The sequence below is a fragment of the Vigna radiata genome, chromosome 8 (assembly GCF_000741045.1).
Source record: "Vigna radiata var. radiata cultivar VC1973A chromosome 8, Vradiata_ver6, whole genome shotgun sequence".
Taxonomy (NCBI): Eukaryota; Viridiplantae; Streptophyta; class Magnoliopsida; order Fabales; family Fabaceae; genus Vigna; species Vigna radiata.
In genome coordinates, this window is record NC_028358.1 from 19,053,777 (window position 1) to 19,059,000 (window position 5,224).

The 5,224-nt window shown below is 32.7% G+C and overlaps 1 long non-coding RNA gene across 3 annotated transcripts in view; it reads right to left on the reverse strand.

Moving 5' to 3' along the window:
- Window positions 1-2,741: 2,741 nt before the first annotated feature.
- Window positions 2,742-5,224, reverse strand: part of LOC106771595 — a 10,869-nt gene continuing 8,386 nt past the window's right edge. For 2 of the 3 annotated variants that reach the window (XR_001376482.2, XR_001376481.2), the window contains 2 exons: window positions 3,009-3,066; window positions 2,742-2,931 (listed from right to left, as the gene is read on the reverse strand). This is a non-coding gene — a long non-coding RNA (uncharacterized LOC106771595). Of the gene's footprint in view, window positions 2,932-3,008; window positions 3,070-5,224 lie in introns of all 3 variants that reach the window. The other variant, XR_002669438.1, reaches the window with a different exon arrangement.

A 5,224-nucleotide genomic window follows, 5' to 3' on the forward strand; every position in this document is an offset into this window, starting at 1 on the left:
GCACTGTTTGTGATTTAATTTCTTTTAGTTAAAGATGTTGTTACAGAGTACTTTAGCATTAGAGTTTTGTAATTAATTTATTTCAATTTAGAGTTTCTTATTTAATTTATTTCAGCATGTTACGTGGCTTTTAGTAATAGGAGGGTTGATTTCATTAGAAGCTCACATGCACATGGTGAATGCTGCAAATGGTGACTCACATCTTTGCTTTCTTTAATTTTTAAAATTGTTGATTCATTCTTGGAGGTGGCACACAGAGGTCACGGCTCATGATGCAGGGAGAAAGCAAGCTCTTTTGTGGAACGGTCCAGCAGCGCATGCCTGATTTTGTTTAGAAAGTGTACGTTCTTTTGATCCAGCAATTAAGAAGCTCAAAAGTGATGTCACGGTCAAGCTAGAGATGTCACGGTCAAGCTAGAGATGTCACGATATTGAGTAGGGTCACGTCCAGTAGCTGCATTCACGCTGGGATTAATTACTTTGGAGATTACTTTTGCTTGAGAATAAAAAAAAAAGAATGATGATTAGAATAGATGCACATGGAACCCTTGAATTGGTAGAAGAAATTGTGTTGTCTTACTTCCTTTGCTTTAAAATATTTTGCTTTGTGTTTTGAGTTGTTTTTCATCTCTCTAATTTAGTGTTTCATTTTAATAGTTTTAACTGTGTTTAGATGTTTGTCTGTTGCATTGTTCAGTTTAATACTTTCATGCACTTTAATGTTTTAAATTAAGTTAGGTTGAGTTTAATTTTTATTTTTAATTTTGTCATTGCATTCTCAAACACTTTCAACCCCCCCCCACTTTGTGTCTTTGACCCAAATTTCTGAACCGTAGTTTGGTCCTTGAGAGACGACCTAGGAGTCACTTCCTAGCTATACTGCATTTCTCATATGCAATCAAATTTGTATGGGTCGCGACACCCATCAATTACTGTTCTTGAGTTTATAATTTTGTTAGAACATAATTTTTTTGTTATTTCTTTATTTTTATATTTTTTTGCCTAGGGGCAAAAAGGTCTTTTACTTTTATTTAACTGGTGTAGAAATTAAGTCAGAGAGGGTGTAGAAAGGAAAAGTTTACAAATTAAATAATCAGAATATTTAATAAAATAATATTATGTAAATCTTTTAGAAGATTTATTTGTTGTTATTTAAAAAATTAGTTAAAAGAGAATAGGAGATATAGTCTTGGTGGGTTTAAAGATTGAAAGAAATATTATATTTAGAGAAAATCATTATTAGATATTGTAGATTTTAAAAAGATTTGGTGGTTGATGATATTTTAAAAAGTAGTTAAAATAGAATAAGAGAGGAAATTTTAGTGGCTTTAGATATAAACTGAGAGATTTTATTAAAACTAAAAAGATAGAGATAGAATAGAAGAGGATAAAAAGGATAAGAGTAAAAAGGGGTTGACATTTTGTTACCCTAAATGCAAAAAACGAAAATTGGAAATATAAGGGACAAAAAAGAGGTTTTCTGGGAGAAAATAAAGCCGAGAACGAGCATAAAAAAATAGGTGGACCATCGGTGACATTGTGAAGCTTTCTTGGTGATTTTGGAAACAAAAATAGTACGAGACCAGGTAAGGGGAGGAACCAGTTATATTGTAACACATGGTTGATTTAGGGTTTTGATAAGTGTTTATATATGTTATGGGGGAATGGTTTGTGATGTGATATATTATTTGTTCTTTGTTTGTGCATCGTTGTAAGGGAGTAAACTGAAATTCTTTATGATTGCTTTGGGTGTTGGACTATACCCTTATGGGTTGGTTAATACTTTATGATGTTTTGTTGAGAATATTTACCTTACGTTGTGTCTTTAGGCTAACCCTGTAAAGTGTAGGGAGATGTTTCTTCCGGTTTAGTGGAAACTATGGTGGTTAGGGGCATTGCATGGGTGCATGCATCTTGACGGTGTTCTTTGTGAGTGTAGGAATAAGGTTTGGCTTGGAAAAGTTTTAGGCAACCAAATGAAGAGAGGGGATATCCTTAAGTCTCGGTTTTGAGAGAGAGAAAAATAAAATAAAAATTAAAGATGAAAGGGGTTAAGTCTGTGAAAAGGGTGTCATATTTAAATTTAAAAAAAAAATAGGAAAAGAAAGATAGAAGAACTGTTAAAACTCTGTTTGGAGGAAGAAAAATAAATAGGAATTTTGTAGCAATACTCTGGGTGCATAAATATAAGCATGGGCACTACAAAAATTATTAATTTTAGGAGGGGTTTTTTTAACATTTCCAGAGGTTTTAACCCTTAAAAAACACTTTTCCCGCGGTTCAAAGAACCACTAGGAAAACCACCGTCACAAAATTACTGACAAAATTAACTGGGGTTTCTGGAAAACCGCCCCTATTTTCAGGGGTTTCTAGAAAACCGTTGGAAATAACTGGAGTTGTACCAAACTGCCCCTATTTTCAGGAGTTTCTAGAAAACCGCCGGAAATGCTTCCAATTTTTTTTTTTCTGTTATTGGCGAGAGTTCTTTCTTAACTGACTCAACCACGTTTAGTGAGTTCTCTTTATCCATCCCCTCTCTCTCTAAAACTCTCATTTTTCTCTTACTAAGATACATTACCAATTACTTCCTTTAAAATTGAATTTGGACGAACATATAATAATTTAAAAATTGGTAAACAATAAAAAATAAATATAAGACAAACTAAAATATTATAGACTATGGAAATAATCAGTGTGTTAATAATGGACAAGTACTTTTCTTCTTTCAATAATATGAAACTATTTCATTGCAACCTTATATCATTCATACATGTTCATAAAGAAAAATTAAAAAGAAAGATATTCATTACATATGTTCAATATAGATGTTTAGTACATACTAAAAATATGACTCAAAGATATTCAATAACAATATCTAATTTTCTTCTTCATTACATCCATTGTTTGGCACACTCCCTTGCTCAAAGATACCTACAAAAATAATTAATCATAAAAAAAAAGTTAAAAGTTACAAGCATATTTGAAGTCAAAAGAAGAAGCATGCATACCTTGATACTAATCTAATTGTTTGCAGTGCAACCTTAGAAAATATTGCAGTCCGCAATTCTGCTACAAGTAGTTGCATCCAATAAATAAAAATTTAGCAGAACGAATAATGAAAACACATGCCTTTTTTCAAAGAAAAATAGACAAAAGCAATCAAATCTTATAGATATTTCTGATGCAAATATTCAGATAATAAAATCAGTTTATCAGTGCTTAATATCATGGTAACAGAGCACATTAACCATTTATCATGGCCTTTTCTAGTAATATTGATGGTGATATTATAGTATGGTTAATCTAGGAAAGCCTCTGCATTATGGCTCTTTTCTGCTATTAATTTTGTTTCATTATTCATGTATGACCTGTTTATGGGAATTATGTTACCAATAAGGAGTATTGGTAAAACTTGAAAAATTGTTTTGATGATGCTGCAAGAAGTATTATTTAAAGAGAACATTAGATTTATTTAAAAAGCAACTTGTAGAGTTTGGNTGTAGTAGGAAAATCTTAAACCTTGTATTTTTAATTGGAATAATCGATTATGGACAAGCTATAATCGATTATCACTTACATTTTTACCTACAATAATCGATTATCAAGGAGCAATAATCGATTATCACAACCTATATAGGAAGAATCGATTATCACTTCATATAATCGATAATCGATTATCACTTCATATAATCGATTATCACTTTTTGAAAAACCTGTAACGGACTTGAATAATCGATTATCACTTACAATAATTGATTATTTGTGGCAGTTGGGACTTGACCTTTGATATTCAGAGCAGCTGCCTATATATTGGGTTTTAGAGAACTTCAGAAATTGAACTTTTGGTGAACTGAGAAAGCTTAGAACACTGTGTTGTCAGAGGAACGTTCTTGAGAGCTTTTGTTCATTTTGTTCCCTTGCCTGGTCTTGTGAAAGGAGAGGCTTACGTATCGTGTGTCGATAGTCGAAGCGGACTCTCTTCAAGTTGGCAAGGTTCTATACCTGGTCTTGTGAAAGGAGAAGCTTGCGAATTGTTGGTCGATTGCCGGAGCGGTTCTCTTCAAGTTGATAGAGTGGTTCTTTTCATTATAATTCTATTCATTTGCTTGTAATCTATTAAACCATTTTTAGTGGAACTGTTAATCACTATTTATAGTGATTAACGACTGGACGTAGATTCTGTTGAATCGAACCAGTATAAAAATACTCGTGTGAATTTTTCTTATCCCTACACTTATTTTACTTATCGCACATCAACTGTTTGGTTAATTTTTTGAAAGAAAATTACTTTGAAAAAAAAAGGGCAAATTCGTTTCAACTGTGACCTAATACGCTTTACGCTCTCTGTGTTTTTAATCCGCTGCGCTAAACTCTTTGAAAATTACCCCCTCTGATACCAACAATTGGTATCAGAGCTTGCTTTGATAGCTTTTCAAAATATTTGCGAAGATGGCCGGTCACAATCAAAACCATGTATATGCCGAGGGTGCTTCCATTAACAGATCTCCATTGTTTACTGGTGATAACTATGCTTTTTGGAAAGTGAGAATGGAAACTTTTATGGGCTCTGTTGATAGAGGTATCTGGGAAGCTGTACAAAATGGTCCTTATATTCCAAAAATTACAGTTGATGGTGTAGAAGTGGAAAAATCATATTTTGATTGCACTGATGAGGAAAATAGAAGAGCCCAATTTGATTTTAAGGCTAGAAATATAATTTTATCTGCACTAACCCCTAATGAATTCTTCAAAGTTTCTGTTTATAAAAGTGCACAGGAAATGTGAAAATTTTTAAGGCACAGTTATAATGAAGTCATAGATGTGGATAAGTTGAGACCATGTGATTCAAGCTCTTCATCAAACTCCTCAAGCTCAAGTGATTTTAATGAGGAAGAAAATATATGCTTAATGGCAAATAGTGAAAGCCAAATCTTGAATAAGAAGAAGGAGAACAATCAAGGCTCTGCATCAAGCTTCAAATGTTATGGATGTGGAGAGAGAGGCCATGTGAGTGCATAAGATTTTTTGTTTGACATCTTATGATATGATCTTGTGATACCTGGTACCCATTTGAGGGAGAAATATATAAGGTTGTTAGATATCTGGACATTTTATGAATGTTATATGAGTTTTAGGTTGAAAATATGGCCCAAATCTCTGTTTTTCGGAAATTAACGTCAATAATCGATTACCAAGGGATGATAATCGATTATCTAGGCCAAAA